At 45.7% G+C, this 17,277-nt stretch overlaps 1 protein-coding gene across 2 annotated transcripts in view; it reads right to left on the bottom strand.

Moving 5' to 3' along the window:
* The window catches only part of CNOT3 (CCR4-NOT transcription complex subunit 3), an 894,807-nt gene that overhangs the window by 36,690 nt on the left and 840,840 nt on the right, over window positions 1-17,277 (bottom strand). The window lies entirely within an intron of this gene.

Below are 17,277 nucleotides of genomic sequence, written 5' to 3'. Positions count from 1 at the left end.
GATTTTTCGTATAACTATTCTCATGTGAAAATCTATATATGTATGGCCAGCATAAGGCTCAGTTCAACCCTGTGCAGTTTGCTTTTGATCGGTTTCTGCAGTGCTTTTTGCGCACATAATTTTGCTGCGATTTTCGTTTTGCATTATTTATGCTTTTTTTTTTGCCAATTTGTTGTTGGGCAGAATAAAAAACACTAAAAAAACAAATGTTATACTTACCGGCTCTGTGCAATGGTTTTGCACAGAGCAGCTCAGATTCTCCTCTTCTGGGGTCCCCCACTGACTGGCTCATCCTGCCTTCAGAATGCCCCTATAGCAAGCTGCAAAGTATAGTATAGCATGCCCCTATAGCAAGGTAAAGAAACTTCTGCCTTTCTGCCTTTAGGACCACTCACCTACTGCCCAAAACTAAATGAGGCATTGCTCCTCACACATTCACAAGTTCTCAGGCAGTTAGTGACATGCATGGAGAGTGTACTGAGCTGTATGTGTGCTGCACTGTGTCTTATGACATGTATGGAGGGTGTACTAAGCTGTGTGTGCTGTACTGTATTTCCAGATATGTAAACAAATAGCACATTTTGTATGCAGGCCAAATAATTGGCTGACCAACTAATCGATTATGAAAATAGTTCACAACTATTTTTATAATTGATTAGTTGTCTCGGCCCTACAATGGAGTGAAAAAATTCTGGGCAAGGAAACACTTTCCCCGACCTGCGTAACTGACGCTGTAGATCAGCCATTTTTAGAATTTCCCGCACAGAAACTATCAGAGCTTCCACCAATGCGCGTTCCCACGCTGCGGTCGTAGAGGACAGGTCCTCTACCGTCAGAATGCGAAGACAAGGACCTCTCAAGGTGGTCTGCGTCCGCGGCAGCCATATCTATCTCAGAGTCCGAAGACCCTGCTGATGTAGGTGAGGGCGGAGGGCGTTTGCAGCACCAGAAATGACCAAATCCATCTCTGGCTGAGACTGGGAAATAGAAGGTCCCGCTATCGCTCCAAGTGGGTCTCTGCAGGTGAAATTGTATCCTGGGACTCCAAGTTATGTAATAAAATTTTTCAGGGTACTGTCCCTTTAAGACAGCAAAAAGCGTGGTCCCATCGCTAACACTGCGGGCTCTCAATCCCTGATAATTATATAATAATAGCAGAGCATATGAGAAAGAAAAACGTTACCAGACCACAAGAAGCTGCCAGCACGATCAGTGTATGATACTGACTGAACAGGAAGAGGAAGAGAAAACCCTGACTCTATCTGTAAAGAACCATGCTGCAAATCTGTCTGGCCCATGGACTTCAAAAACATGGCCGCTCATACATTCTCAATGGGGAATTATATAAAATGGCTGCCCATGCAATCTTAATAGAAACATAGAAATCATGAACCACAGCAAAATTGTGGCCCCCCACGGCACGCCATGCAGTCTCCAGGACCCCCAAAAGGGGTCCCAGAAAAAAAGGCATCTAAAAGGTCCCTGACCAGGGACACACACAGGACCACCCCTCCCCCAAATAAGCGCAATAACTGGCGTGTTATTACTGCCCCCCGCAGGTAAAAACCTGCTAGGGCTAGGGGAATGCCAAGGGGAATACCAGACTAGTCCGAGGTGCCAGGGAACCCCTGAGGTCCAACCATTCCAGGGAGGGGCCCACGACCTCCCTTAGACCGACAGGGGTTTTCGGGGGCAACATTTACTCACCATAACACGGTACCAGGTGGGCGCCACTCCGAGACAGATCACCTCCCACCCAGGATGGGGGTGCTGTCAGCCAAAGGGAAGCTGCGACTCAGGGCGATCAAGGTTGTGTGCATCCCAGCGAAACTGTCCACTCGCAGGCTCATCCCCATCCATAGAGGCACTGTCGTGGCGAGGCCTAGTTCTGGACTAGAACTTGCTCACGCTCGATGGCCAGGCTGGGAGACCTTAAGGATCTAGATTATCTAGTGCGAAAATCACAGCCGGCTGTTGCTTGTAGTTCCTCTGGATCTTGGTCCTCAGGAACTAACTAGTGAAAAAATAAAAAAAATCACAAACTTTCCCTGTTACAGCTAAGACCGAAGTCCCAGCAGGACTAGGTTCTATTCCTAACACTGGGCAGAACAAACTGATTAATGATAGCAGAGTGTGAGGGGTTATGCCTGCATAAACAGCCTACATAGGTGTGGTTAAGCTTTTTGCCTGCCTAGTGCCTATTCCTAAAGGAGAGGAGCATAACCCTACTACTAGTAATAAAGATGGAGCTGCGTCTGTTGATGAACAATAGAGAACGAAGGAATTTAAGAGGACATCCAGATGCCTATTAACAGAATCCTTAAAAGAAGAAACATCCTCATTAGGAAACGTAAAGGGGTTTAATGAGAACTGAAATGGCAGGACCCACTACTGGAACAGCCCATATAGTGCATCAACAATCTGTGCAGGTTTTGTAGAAAGTATGTAAATCGGCGCTCACAGGGGGTGCGAATCTCTGTTGTGGCTGCTAGTGGGGGCTGACAGTCAGATGGAGGTAGATAAAGATACTGGCACATCAAGGGGCTGCACGCTGGAGGAGCCTTGGAGGGGGGATGGAGTAAAAGGTTCCAGTGCCTGTAATGTATAATGTTGGGCTGACCTCGGTGCAGAGGGGAGAGGGGTGGGGAGTAAAAATCCACTGGTCCGGGTGGATAGGGGGGGGGGGGGAGAAAATACAGGGCTGGGCAGCACTCAGGGCTGCTATCCGGGTGAGCGAAACGGCTCGAAGTGTACCATAAAAGATGAGGGGAGAAGCGCCACTGGAGTGCAGTAAAAAAAAAAAAGGGTTTTATTGATTAAAAACAAGCAGGATTGGTGACTCACATCTGGGATCGAATTAAATCAATCACTATGGTGCCCTCCGTGGGGTAGTCAGGTGGCTGGTCGCCTTCTCTGTGTCCTGGTGCGGTCCGATCGTCCGGGAGGGGTCCGAGGGTGATCTCAGGCGGCTTCCGAGTCGGGACAGCTGAGGAGATGCAGAGAGCTGTTTTGGCGGGGGCCGGCAGCGTCTGACGTCACGGGCAGTCTGGGCTTAGTGGGCGTATCCGGGCATCACTACATGTTTCGGAGCATGCGCAACATGCCGTGGTCGAGCATGCGCACTCCTTTGTCAAGTGTCCCTCAAGGGGTCTCCATCGGCGCGCGCCGCCGAGAGGGGGCATTGTCCAGCGATGTAGGTCTAGGTCTGAGCCACTTTGCCGCAGTACCAGCTCAGTGAGTGGTCGGCAAGTGGTTAAGGACCGAGCCCATTTTTGACACATTTTGTTCACAAGTTAAAATCAGTATTTTTTGCTAGGAAACTACATAGAAACCCCAAACATTTTATATATATATATATATATATATATATATATATATATATACATATACATATACACACAGTAAACCCCCCTCCATTGCGGGGGTTACGTTCCGGACCCAGCCGCGAAAAGTGAAATTCCGCGAAATAGAAAAACCCTATTAAAATGCATTGTAGGCATGATTTTTTTACTGTCACTGTACGTGTAGAAGCATTTTAAGGTCTTTAAACACACTGTTAAAACAATAGAAACTCATTTAAACACATAAAAGATACTTAGAGACAGAGCAAGAGCTATGAAAAACACAAAAATCTTTCATTTTTAATGATTTATATAGTAAAATAACATTACAAAAAAAACCGCGAATTACCGGGACCGCAAAAACTGAACCGCGATGTAGCGGGGGATTACTGTATATATATATATATATATATATATATATATTTTAGCAAAGACTCTGGAAAGTAAAATGGCGGTCATAGCAATATTTTTTCTCACGCGCTATTTGCGCAGCGGTCTTTCAAACGCCATTTTTTGGGAAAAATTCCGAAAAATGACATTTCACTGCATTTAAAAAAAAATAAACAGTAAAGTTAGACCATTTTTTTGTATAGTGTGAAAGATGATGTCACGCTGAGTAAATAGATACCAAACATGTTACGGTTTAAAATTGCGCAAACCCACGGAATGGCGACGAACTACGGTCAATAAAAATCTCCAAAGGTGACGTTTTAAAAATTTTTAACGGTTACCAGTTTAGAGTGTAGCCCTTTTTTTTTTTTAATTATTGCTCACGCTCTGGCCATCCCGGCGATACCTCACATGTGTGGTTTGAACAGTGATTTTATTTGTGGTGCCACTTCCCGTATAAGTTTTCTTTCGTGCGTGAGCTCACGGCGACGGGGGCGGCTAAAAATCATTATTTATTGCTGTCACAAGCAATGTAAACATCCCTTGTGACAGCAATAGGCAGTGACAGGTACTCTTTATGGAGGGATCGGGGTCTAAAAGACCCTAGACCCCTCCACTACAGTTCCATGTATTCAAAATGCCAAAAACTGCATTTTTGAATGCAGTCACTTTTTAAATTCGGCGCCTTAGCAGCCGAGTAACCCGGATGTGATGTCATGGACGCCGCGCCTCCGGGTTACGTCATCGGATACCTGATCGAAGCCGCATCTAGCTTTCATCGGGACTCCATCCGGCCGGCGGACGCGCCGGCTGGTTGCTCAGGTCTCTCGGTGGGACTCACTGGGGTAACGATCGAGCGGCTCCCGAGCCGCATCGGGAGTTACCGCTAGAAAACCGACCGCCAGGTCTAAAAAACTGGACCGGGGTGATGCCTCTAGCTAGAGGCATCACCCCGGTACAACCACTCAGTCAGCCGACGTAGATCTACGTGGCTGGTCAGTAAGTGGATAAAAAATACCTTTCCCTTTTAATCTGAAGCTGCTGCAATTTTCTGAAAATGCAATCCAATATCGCTACCTGGAGGTGTTCTGTACACAAAATGCGTGCAGCACGCCCCCAGAAACAATTTCCTGCTTGTGCGATTGGCTCACTGGTTTCCCCAGAAGTCTACACTAAGATACAAGTTGGATTTCAGGCATCCCCTGCAACAAAAACTTACCGTTAGTTTACCGGTAACGGTCTTTCTATGAACCCTTCCAGGACGGCCTACATATGAGAGATTGTGGCTCCACCCTACAGGAAACACAACTAATTTGCAGATGTTAAAAAGGTCCCACCCATACCTTGAGCTTCAGTAATAGAAAAGTAACTTTCCAACTGGACTTTCAAGGGACACAGTTATTCAATAACTGTTACATACACACACATTTTTTCTTTCTTTTTTTTATTTACTCACCACCACCTCCGGGCGGGAAGTAGGCCGGCCGTCCTGGAAGGGTTCATAGAAAGACCGTTACCGGTAAACTAACGGTAAGTTTTCTCATTTCACCCTTCCAGGACGCCTACATACGAGAGGATAAAGGAATCCATACTGGCCTGCCTTAGGGAGGGACCACTGCCTGTAAGACCTTTCTACCAAAGGCAAAATCTTATCTGGACAGTACATCCACGCGATCGTGCTTTAGGAAGGTATCTTGACTGGACCAGATGGCTGCATGGCGGATCTGATCCCAGGAGGCTCCTGCTCTTTCGGCCCAGGATGTTGCTATGCCCCTTGTAGAATGTGCCTTTAGGTTTGCTGGTGTGGGAATACCGGACACCTTATAAGACATACTAATGGCTTGCCTGATCCACCTAGAAATCGAAGGTTTTGATGCTTGCAATCCTTTTCTTGGTCCAGAATGTAGAACCAACAGGTGACTAGATCTCCTAAATCCTTAGGTCCTTTCTAAATAGGTGAGAAGACACCTTCTTACATCCAAGCAATGGAATTGACAAGCTTTGTAAATCTCCCACTCTTCTGGCTGTGGTAATTGCCAACAGAAAAACAAACTTAATGGTCAAAATATTCAGGGTAACCTTATCCAAAGGTTCAAAGGGTTCACTAGATAATGTCTCTAGTACCTGTGTTAAATTCCACGCTGGGAAACTAGCTCTATTAATCGGGGTAACTCTTCCCCGTGCTATCAAAAATCTTTTAATTAAAGGTTCCTTGGCCAGGCTTTTATCTAAAAAAACAAAGTGCTGCTACTTGTACTATAAGGGTGTTAACTGCCACCCCCTTATCTACCCCATCCTGCAAAAATTCCAGAATCACTGGGATTAAGGCAGAGGAATTCTTCTTCTTCTGACTCTGCCAAGAACAGAATTTTTTCCAAATTTTGGAATAAATTTTCCTCGTCACTGGCTTACTACTTAGGAGGAGGGTATCAATGACCCTGTCTGAACACCCTTTTTCTTTTAGCATTTGGCGGGCACTACCCAGGCTGTTAATTGAAAAAATTGTGGTCTGGGGTGAATAAAATGTGCCTGTAGTAACAGGTCCGGAATCTCTGGGAGTTTCCAAGGGGCTGTAACTGACAGGGATATTAGAGTCGCGAACCACGTCCTCTTTGGCCACCAAGGAGCAATCAAGATGAGACGTAGTTCCGGACATCCACTGAGTTTCTGTAGAACTCTTGGAATCAAAGTTTGAGGAGGAAATGCATATGCTAGTTTGAAGTGCCATGGCTGTGCCAGAGCATCCAAGCCCAACATGTCCTTTTGTTGTGTCAGGGAGAAGAACTTGCTTCAAACATATCCACCTCTGGCTGACCAAACTTTTGAACTAGAAGCTGAAATATTCTGGGATTCAGTTCCCACTCTGTCTGCTTGATGGAATGGCGACTGAGGAAGTCCGCTTCCCAGTTGTCCTTCCCTTTTATGTGCACCACTGATAGGGAGATCACTCTCTTTTCTGCCCAGCCCAGAGTCTCCGGGGCTAACCTTAACAGGGTGTCTGATCTGGTCCCTCCTTGATGATTCAGGTAAGCTACTGTTGTAGCATTGTCTGAATGAATCTGGACTTCTTTTCCTGAGATGTCCCTTTCGAACGCTTTTATGGCTTCTTCCACTGCCTTCAGCTCCCTGTAGTTGGATGAGGCCTGACTTATCTGTATATCCCAGGTGCCTTGGACATGAGCTCCCTCTAGGTGAGCTCCCCACCCCTCGGAGCTCGCGTCCGTGGTGGTCCTTAAGGGTTGCTCTTGACACCAGAATCTGCCTTTCCTTTAGTTTTGAGGGACTGTCCACCACCTTAGGGACGATATTATTTGAGGGGACAGCGTAATCTTCTCGTCTAGGTACTCCTGTCTCTTGTTCCAAGAGAACAGGTGGAAAAATTGGAGGTCTCGTGAGTGAAGTTGGGCCCACTCTACTGCTGGGATACAAGCTCTCATCAGACCCAAAATCCTCATAATCTGTCTCCTGGAACACAGAGGGCGAGAACAAACATTTCCCCCCGCCGATACCACCTTTTCTTCTGGGAGAAAAAGTTCCTTCACCCTGGAATCCATCTGGTACCCCAGATAGACTTGGACCTATGCGGGCTCTATTGAAGATTTTTCCACATTTATAAGCCACCCCAACGTCTGTAGGACTAAAATGGCTCTTTGGGTGTCTGCCGTGGCCTGCTTAACTGATCTTGCATATCGTCCAGATATGGGATCAAATTTAGGCCCTGAAGATGAAGATGGCCTACTGCTTCTGCAAAGATCTTCCTAAAGATCCTTGGACTGGCCGCCAAGCCAAAAGGAAGAGCTCTTAACTGCCAATGTGCAGTCCCTCCTTCCGTCACTACTGCAAATCTGAGGAATGCCTGATGTTCTGGATAGATTGGGACATGAAGGTAGGCATCCCTTAGATCCAGTGTAGTCATAAATATGTTTTTTAACAGATTTTTTTCTGACTGCATAAATGTTCTCCATAGAGAACTTCTTGTAAATTAGAAATTTGTTTAACTTTTTGAGGTTTATAACTAGACAAAATTTCCCTGAGGGTTTTGGCACCACAAATATGTGGGAGTAAAAGCCCTGGAATACCTGGCTTAACGGTACAGGTGTAATTACCCTCTGTTTCGCTAACTCTTGAATACCTTCTAGCAGGGCTTCCTTTTTTTTGTCTATCTTTTAAAGGGATATGTCATCGTTATTTCTGTCCCTGGCCGAGAGGAAAACTCCAATCGGTATCCTTCCCGAATAATTTGGAGAATGTAGGGGCTGGTTGAGATGTTTTCCCATTGGAGAACAAAATGGGCTAACCTGCCCCCTACCCTAACGCTGGCGTCACTTGGTCTCCTTGGCGTTGGGTCCAGGTTTGAGGAACAGCAAGTTAGCTATTTGCTTCCCCCTTGCCAGACCCCCTCTCTTGGGTTTTCCCCTGAAGGGTCTTTGTTGGTTTCTGTCTTGGAAGTTCCGAAAGGAATACCTCCCCAACTTGTCCTTCCTCTTAGTGGGGATTTCTTTCCTCTTCTCTGAGGATCTGGATAAAACATCATCCAGACCCGAGCCAAACAAAAAAGACCCTTCAAAAGGGCAAAGCACAAAGTCTTAGCTTGGAAGATACATCTCCTTCCCACGCTGTGACCCAAACTGCCCTCCTAGCAGAATTCACAAGAGCTGCAGAGGCTATTACCGACTCCACCGCTGAGTCTGCTAAGTAAGACACCGCTTTCCCAAACACAGATAGGGAATCTAGTATGCCTTGTGATCCTTCCATTGTTGAGAGGTGCTAGAAAGGAGTGACATTACGGATGGGATGAGCATGGAGTTAGAATCTGTGTGGGTTGAACTCGATAGGGAAGAAGATAAGGGAAAAGTAGTTGTGGGGGTTTGCTATAGGCCACCTAACCAAGGGGAGGAGGTAGAGCTGGAATTTTTAGCACTAATAGGTAAAGCGGCAAAACTGGGATCAGTCATCATATTGGGGGACTTCAATTATCCCGACATTGACTGGGAAGAGGGGACTGCACACTCGCATAAGGCCCGTCTATTCACGGAAACCTTACAGGATAACTACATGTCACAGTTGGTGGATTCCCCTACTAGAGAGAATGCAATCCTGGATCTATTGATCACTAATGACCCAGACATAATCTCGGAGGTAGGAGTCCAGGACAATCTGGGCTCTAGCGATCACAGGATGATCACATTTAGTATAAATAACAATATAAAAAGGCAAGTGGGGAACATAAGAACCCTAAACTTCAGAAGGGCAGACTTTCCAAAATTGTACTCAATGATGGAAAGGGTAAACTGGGACCAAACCCTGGGATCCCTGACCACTGAGGAAAAATGGGAATGCTTTAGGAACATATTAAGCAAAGGCATCTTGCAGTGCATTCCTATGGGGAATAAATTTAGAAGAGACAAAGCCAAACCTGGCTGGCTAAACCGTAGCGTTAAAAAACTTATTAGGGGAAAAAAATTGGCCTTCAAGAAATATAAATCAGAGGGCACAGTATCGGCCTTCCAGCAATACAAGGAGGAAAATAAGAAGTGTAAACACGAAATCAAGATGGCTAAAATCAACTTTGAGAGACAAATAGCGGAGGATAGTAAAAAAAACCCAAAGAAATTCTTTAAATATATCAACAGCAAAAAAACTAGGGCAGAGCATATTGCACACATAATTAACGATGATGGGAGGATGGTTACAGAGGACACTGAAAAAGCAACCGTGCTGAATGCTTTTTTCTCGTCAGTCTTTACGCAGGAAAAGGAGGGGTACACTGACCATGACTGTATGGTTAGTAGTAATACACAGGACTTGCCACTATGGCTAACAGAGGGGGAAATCAGGGAAAGACTGGATAAACTTAACACAAACAAATCACCAGGCCCGGATGGCGTACATCCGAGAGTGCTCAAGGAACTCAGTATGGTTATATCTAGACCACTGTTCCTAACCTTTGCTGACAGTATTAGGACAGGAGATGTACCAGGGGATTGGAGGAAGGCTAACGTGATTCCGATATTCAAAAAGGGCCAGAGACATATCCCGGGAAATTATAGGCCTGTCAGTTTGACATCAATAGTATGTAAACTTCTGGAGGGGATGATAAGGGACTATATCGTAGAGTATGCTAAAGACAACAACATCAGTAGTAACCAACACGGGTTTACAAATGGGCGTTCTTGTCAAACCAATCTCTTAGCATTCTACGAGGAAGTGAGCTGTGAGCTAGATAGGGGCAGACCAGTGGATGTGGTGTACTTGGATTTCGCTAAGGCGTTTGATACAGTTTCCCACAAGCGCTTAATTTATAAAATAAGGTCTGCAGGTATCGACAGCAGGGTTTGCTCTTGGATACGGAACTGGCTAAAAGGCCGTGTCCAAAGGGTGGTAATAAACAGCGCATACTCAGACTGGGCTGAGGTAGTAAGCGGGGTGCCCCAGGGCTCAGTCCTGGGACCAACCTTGTTCAATTTATTCATAAACAGCATTGAGGACGGGATCAGTAGTTCGTTATCAATTTTTGCAGATGACACAAAATTGGCCAGGGCAATAACTGCACAGCATGAAGCAGATATCCTACAGAATGACCTGGACAAAATTACGGAGTGGGCAACGACATGGCAAATGAGGTTTAATGTGGAGAAGTGTAAGGTTTTGCACTTGGGGACCAAAAACATAAAAACACAATACATGTTAGGAGGGGAACCCTTGGGGGACTCAAAAATGGAGAAAGATCTGGGAGTCTTGGTTGATGATAGATTAGGCAACAGCATGCAATGCCAAGCGGCAGCTTCCAAAGCCAACAGAATATTAGCATGCATAAAGAAAGGGATGTATTCCAGAGATAAGACTATAATCCTTCCACTTTATAAAACTCTGGTCCGACCGCATCTGGAGTATTCTGTCCAGTTCTGGTCGCCAGTCCTCAGGAGGGATGTGTTGGAGCTGGAGAGAGTCCAGAGAAGGGCAACTAAACTAATTAGGGGATTGGAGGACCTTACCTATGAAGAGCGGCTGCAATCGCTCGATTTATTTTCCCTGGAGAAGAGACGTCTGAGAGGGGACATGATAGCAATTTATAAATATCTTAATGGGGATCTCAGCTTAGAAAAAAAGCTGTTCATTCGAAGGAATTGCATGAGGACTCGAGGACATACAATGCGATTAGAGGAGAAGCGTTTTAACCTCAGGCAACGTGGGGGGTTCTTTACTGTTAGGGCTACAAGATTGTGGAATTGTCTACCACAAGAGGTGGTTTCTGCGGGTAGTATGGTGACTTTCAAAAGACTCTTAGACTTACATCTCAAGGATCAGGAGATAAAGGGCTATGTTAGATGATTACAGTCACACACACCTACACAGGTTGAACTGGATGGACTATTGTCTTTATTCAACCTCACCTACTATGTAACTATATGTATGAGATATGTTTTGACAGTTCCTTGATTTCGCATTTCTGGCCATACAGGTATCTGCTAGAGCAGTAGTCAAATTATAGGAGTTAGAAAACCAAGCCTTCTTTAATAAGGATTTGATTTTGCGATCCATGACATCTTTAATGTGACCCGCGTTTTCAAAGGACAAATCTGACCTTTTTGATAGCTGGGCCAAGGGTGCGTCTAGTTTAGGGTTTTTTGTAAACTCCTCTCTTGTTCCTCAAAAGGATACCTTCTTTTCCAGGTCTTAGGCCTGGACAGAGCATTCATAGGAAATTTCCATTCCTGGTGAATCATGTTTTTTAAAGACTGATGAATGGGAATTACTCTGTACTGGGCTCTTCCCAAGCCTTTGTACATTTTATCCTGAATGGAAGACTCTTTGGCTGGTGTTGGGATCCCTTCCGTGGCATGCACAACTTTAAGGAGACCCTCTATACAATCTAAGGGAAAGAGACTCTTGTAGTAGACTCCCTTTCCTTCTCACTATCGCTGTCTGACCCTTCGTCTGAACTGGAAGGGGATCTGATCTGACTGGTACCTTCCCCTGAATCCTCCTCATCCCTTGCTTGTGCCGAGGGAATGGGTTGGGACCCCGACAGGAGAGATGAGGGTCCTGTTCTAGACCAAACACTATCCTGGGAGGATAGACTATCCCTGGAGATTTCCTCTGCCTGTGTAGAGGTCTGAGGGGTAGCTGCTGTAGTCCTGAATGACCGAATAGTAGCTAACATCTCATCCTGCACTGATTTAAGAAAATCCTTCATTAAAACAGATGCTTCCTGCCCTGCCAGCTTATTAATACATGTATGGCAAAATGGCTTTGTGTAAGATCTAGACAGCCTGTCCCCACAATTACCGCACTTCCTAGACATGCTAGTGCTAGCTGAATTTGATGGGGGTCTGACAGGGGCCTCTTGGGTTGAGGGAAGACCTGTGCACAAAAAAGAAAAAGAGAAACCTCTGTGTACAACAGACATTATTTGTTTAACACTGTGGCTGCTAATCAGGGAAAAAAAGGCATGCCTGTCCTAAAGCTATAGACAGCAGTCAGCCCCATCACTGGTATAATCAGTTACCCGGTCTCTCTGAATTCCCTTGCAGCCACCTGCAACGCCGCTTTTTCCTCTATGGGATGTGCGGTTGTTCTGGTCTCTTTGGGGTGTTTCAGCCCCTTAGTAGCCGGAGAGTCTGCCATGATTACTCGTGGGTCCGGTGTCTCCTCCATCTTGAGCTTCCTTCCGGGTTCCGCTCGCTCCTCCTCTTGACCGGAACTTCCGGTCTTCAAAGCGAGGCTTGAGGCGCACTCGCTTGGCGGGAAATAGGAATCCTTACGGCTTCCAGCTACAGGGGAGCAATGGAGGAGACTCTTCCTGCAGAGACAGCAGGACTTCAGGTATGGAGGGACCTTCTCATTAAGGTAACCGACTACCTGGCATGCTTGGCGACCTGTAAGCTCCTTGTCAAAGGACACAGATAGGGAGGAACCACCCAGAGGCCGTCCGTACCTGCCTTACAGGGGTACCTATCAGACACTCATTTGCCTTCAGGTCAAGAAAAAAAAAAAAACATTCCGAAGTAGGTTGGAAACACAACTGAACTGAAGCTCAAGGTATGGGTGGGACCTTTTTACCAGCTGCAAATTAGTTGTGTTTCCTGTAGGGTGGAGCCACAATCTCTCATATGTAGGCCGTCCTGGAAGGGTGAAATGAGAAAATGTAATTTTTGGTGAGAGACTCTCAATAGGAAATAACTTCTAGAGGAATGCAGGCCCAGCAGCTTTCCTCATTCAAGCTTTCCTTCCCAGCAGGTGCTGCAGCTGATTGAGCATTATGAAACCACTCCCATTAGATTCACTTTCCCACATGGACACAGAGCAACAGAGGGATTTCTTCAGATGAACAAAAAGTAGGAATCTGCAACGTTTGTTAAAATCCTTGCAATGTACTTAGATCACCCAGAGGGGAATGCTTTTTACTTAACAAAAGTGTTGTTACCTTTTAAACCTCCCCATGCTACTCTGAAGAAAAACTTAATGGGCCCATTATACATACTGTCAAGGATGCAACTTACAAGATTCACACTAGGCAAAAAAAGTATTTCCATGTACTGTGGTACACAGTCCTGGAGGTCAACTTTCTTGCCTTCAGAAGGGTAGGGGAGTCAGAAACACCAGCATTTCTTCAGAACATGGGATTAAGCAACGATACCACTAAAGCAAGCGACTGTAAAGGGGAACGAGGGATTAAACCCTTTGACAGCAATTCTGGCTGCTCAGGAAAAGACTACAGCTTGTCTCCCCTGAGATTTATTATGTACAGTATGCACAACACATTCTTATTTGCACAACAGTTAATAAAGACGTTGAATTGGAGGGAAGGCCATATCGCAAACAAATGATTAGAAGAGGAGAGAGGCGCCAAGGAGCCCAATATAGTGTAGGAAGTCGATTTATTAGAAAAATAGTTAAAACCATAGGATTATACACTCACATGGGTAAAGTAATGACAGGCATGTCATGGTGGGAAAAGTCCATGGCCACAGGTAGATGGATGGCTCGAGCCACTGGAGGCTTGGCGGAGAGGAAGAAAGCCCCCTCTGAGAGTGAGATGCAAAGCCATAGGTGAGACGGAAGCAGCCACTAGTGTCTACAGTTGGATCAGAAGAGCTGAAACTTGACTGGAGGAAACTACCATGCAGTGAAGGATGGACAGCCTTATGACACCGCTGAGGGAGAGTGCATATACTTAGCTGCTGGAGAGGGAAGTTGTGTGTCTAAATGGCCCTGTATGGTAGTTTCCTCCAGAAAAGTTTTGGTTCCCCTGATCTGAATGAGGATACCAGTAGTTGCGGCTCCTGCAGATTCCGTCTCACCTACGGCTTTGAATCCCGCTCTCAGAGGCGGCTTTCTTTCCTGCACCTCCAGTGGCTACCTCTCCACCAAGCCTCCAGCGGCTCGAGTTATCCATCTGCCTGCACCATGGACTTTTCCCACCATGACATGCCTGTCATTACTTTACCCATGTGAGTGCATAATCATCGGATTTTAACAATTTTTCTAATAAATCCACTTACTATACTATATTGGGCTCCTTGGTGCTACTCTCCACTTCTATCCATTTGTTTCAGATGTCATCCTCCCAAACCAGATTGGAACAGGCAGCCTAGTTCAAATTAGTGTCAGTATATCTAGTCAAACAGCCCTATCTTGAGCATCCTGTTTGTTTTTACATGATACAGTACTGCAACATTGCTACATTGTACCTGGTTTGCTTTCTCTTGAATTTGATACCATTTTCAGTTATTTAGTATAAAGCTTTTCAACTCAGACACCAGCTGTAATCTACCTTATTTAAAAGGGTTGTAAAGTCTGAAAGTTTTTTATGTTAATGCATTCTATGCATTAAAAAAAAAAAAAAAAACGCCTTCTGTGTGCAGCAACCCCCCTTACCCCCCTAATACTTACATGAGATTGATTTTCCTCCAACGATGTCCACAAGTGCCTCAGCTGTCCAAGACTCTCTCCCCTGATTGGCTGAGACACAGCAGCAGTGCTATTGGCTCCCACCGCCGTCAAACTCAGTTAGCCAATCAGAAGATAGAGGGGGCAGGGTCAAAGGGCAGCTCCGTGTCTGAATGGCTACACGGAGCTGCAGCTTGGCTCGGGTGCCCCAATAGAAAGCTGCTTGCTGTGGGGGCACTCAGCAGGAGGGAGGGGCAAGGGGCACTGGCGAGGGACCCAAGAAGAGGAGAATCTGGGCTGCCCTATGCAAAACCATTGCACAGAGGAGGTAAGTATAACATCTTTTTTATTTTATTAGAAAAACAAAAAAACAAGACTTTATAATAATTTTAAGTATATGATCAGTTGCCTTTTTAAAATACCTAAATTGGGAACGATCTACCATAAGCACCTAGGGATACCTGAAGTTACCTGTGAAATATGGACACCAAAAGATTCACATCTGGTGTTCTTCACTGAAGGCTCTCTCTGTGAACATTTCCAGGTGAATGAAAAACAATATTCCCATTGCACACATTGCTGTAGAGGGTTGAAACGTGGGTGGGTGTTGCAAAAACTGGAGCTGGAAACTTGTAACATCATAGATTCACGTACACATTTGCCAGCACACCTGGTGTACTGCCAATAGATTTGTTCACCTTTAGGTGCAGGGCCCATTTTACTAGATTCAATTGCTGATGGCTGAGAAGGTCTGCCTGCTAACTTTCCACACCAGGAATGTGTGCGATGTAAAGGGCTGGTACATGAAATTCTACCCAAGGCAAAATCAGGTGTGCTTCTTAGTAGCATGTCTTGTCCCTCCCTGATGGTTGATATACAGAATAATACAGCCATTGCATTGTGCGATTGCATTCAGATGGGGAGACTCCAAAAGTAGACAGGCCGGTGTAGGAGAGCCAGTCAAATCACCCAAAGTTCCAGGATGTTGATTGACAATATCTACTCCTCTGACAACCATGTTTTCTGAACTAAGGAATTATCCAGAACACTTTCTGCATCACCTGGCACCCATCACCAAGACCTTCAAATCCAGATCCGGAAGACTTGGGGGGTCCATTTCTTATGGAACTAAGATGTAGACTTATTAAAGCCGGAGGCTTGTTGCTTATAGCAACTCCTGATTCCAACGGCATTACTGGATTCTCACCTGTCACTGTCTTTGGGGGGTAATAAGCTTTTACCCATAGTCACCTTATGAATTAGATCAAGGATGGTCCAAAGACGTATTAGTCTTCAAAGGGCAGCCTCTCAATTTGTTTCTCGCAGAGCCGTTCCACCTACCAGTATTTGACCCACAGGATCCTTCTCATATCTCTATGTGATACTGTTGAGCAAAATGCTTTGGTGGTCAAACACATTCTCCGGGTGAGCCCAATTGTCAGACACTTTATGTGAGTGACGGTGCACTGGAAAGGACTTAAGATGTTTTGGTGGCTGCCAGAACCAAAAACTAGAGACTTTGGAGGAAGAGGATTCTGGCAGGGGTACCTTCAAGTCTGTGTGCACCACATTAGCTAGAAAAAAACACCATAATGGTTTGTTTCTGAGGAAGCCCTGGACCCCAAGATACCAGCTGAGAAGACTAAGCTACAGAGGATTCTCAGTCTAGGATAGCTTTCTCCTAGTGGACTTTCCTCTGGAGGAGGCCCAGCAAGCACTGTGCACGTCATTTGCCTAGGTGAATGATGTGCATGGAAGGGCGGGGCCGCACTGGATGCTGAAAAAAACAAAAAAACAAAAAAAAAAAAAAAAAACACTGCCGTTTTCATGTAGAGAGGGAGCAAGAGGGTTGGGGGCTTTACATAAAGAGGGAAAATCCCTTTTAAGAACTAATCTCCGACTCTCTGGGGAGTCATTATTGCAGGACAAACCCTGCAGGAGACAGAAGGAATTGGGAGCCCCTCGCCTCTCTGCCTGCTCAAGCTATGCTGAGGATCAGTAGGCCTGCTGTGCCAAAGTAGGAATGGCCAACCAGATGAAAATGGCGTAGGGCACAAACTGCAACACCTCAGTGGCAGTCACCTCGTAAACAAATGCCCCAAATACTTGTGGTCTTAGCAAGTTGGTGTGCATTGTGGTTGAATAGTTACATTTCTGGCTGTTCTGAGCTGCAGCAGCCTAAAAAACATTTGTTGTGTGCAAGGAACTAGCAAAATGGCAGACATGTGCTATGGCAAATAAGCAGACCAACACACCAGGGGATCTTATAGGGAATGCTGCCACCTAATCCACTAGTACAAAGGCACTCACCAGTTCAAGCTTTAGGGCCAGTAGGCCAATTATATACCCATCGTGGCAGAGCACCGCTAAGCCTTCAAGGACTCAAATTTCTCCTTCAGGGAATCACTCTAGACCTGTAAAGCACCTGGCCAATGAGGTCACCTGGTACACTGTAAAATGGAGATCACTGCCTGAAGGATCCAGCACTGACCTAGCAGCATTACAGGCCATTCCCATACTTGCATGGGGGGGTTGGTGTACAGTCTCTCTTGACCTTCTTGCAGTAAAGACTGTTCCAGGTGAAGCCATCCACTGCCCCATAAGGGGTGTCAGGAACAAGCCTGATGTGTAAGACAAGAAGAGGTGATCTTCA

Source organism: Pelophylax lessonae, assembly GCF_965119305.1.
Source record: "Pelophylax lessonae genome assembly, chromosome: 12".
NCBI classification, from domain to species: Eukaryota; Metazoa; Chordata; class Amphibia; order Anura; family Ranidae; genus Pelophylax; species Pelophylax lessonae.
Note: the sequence above shows the minus strand (reverse complement) of the source record. Positions and strands in the feature narration are given on the sequence as shown.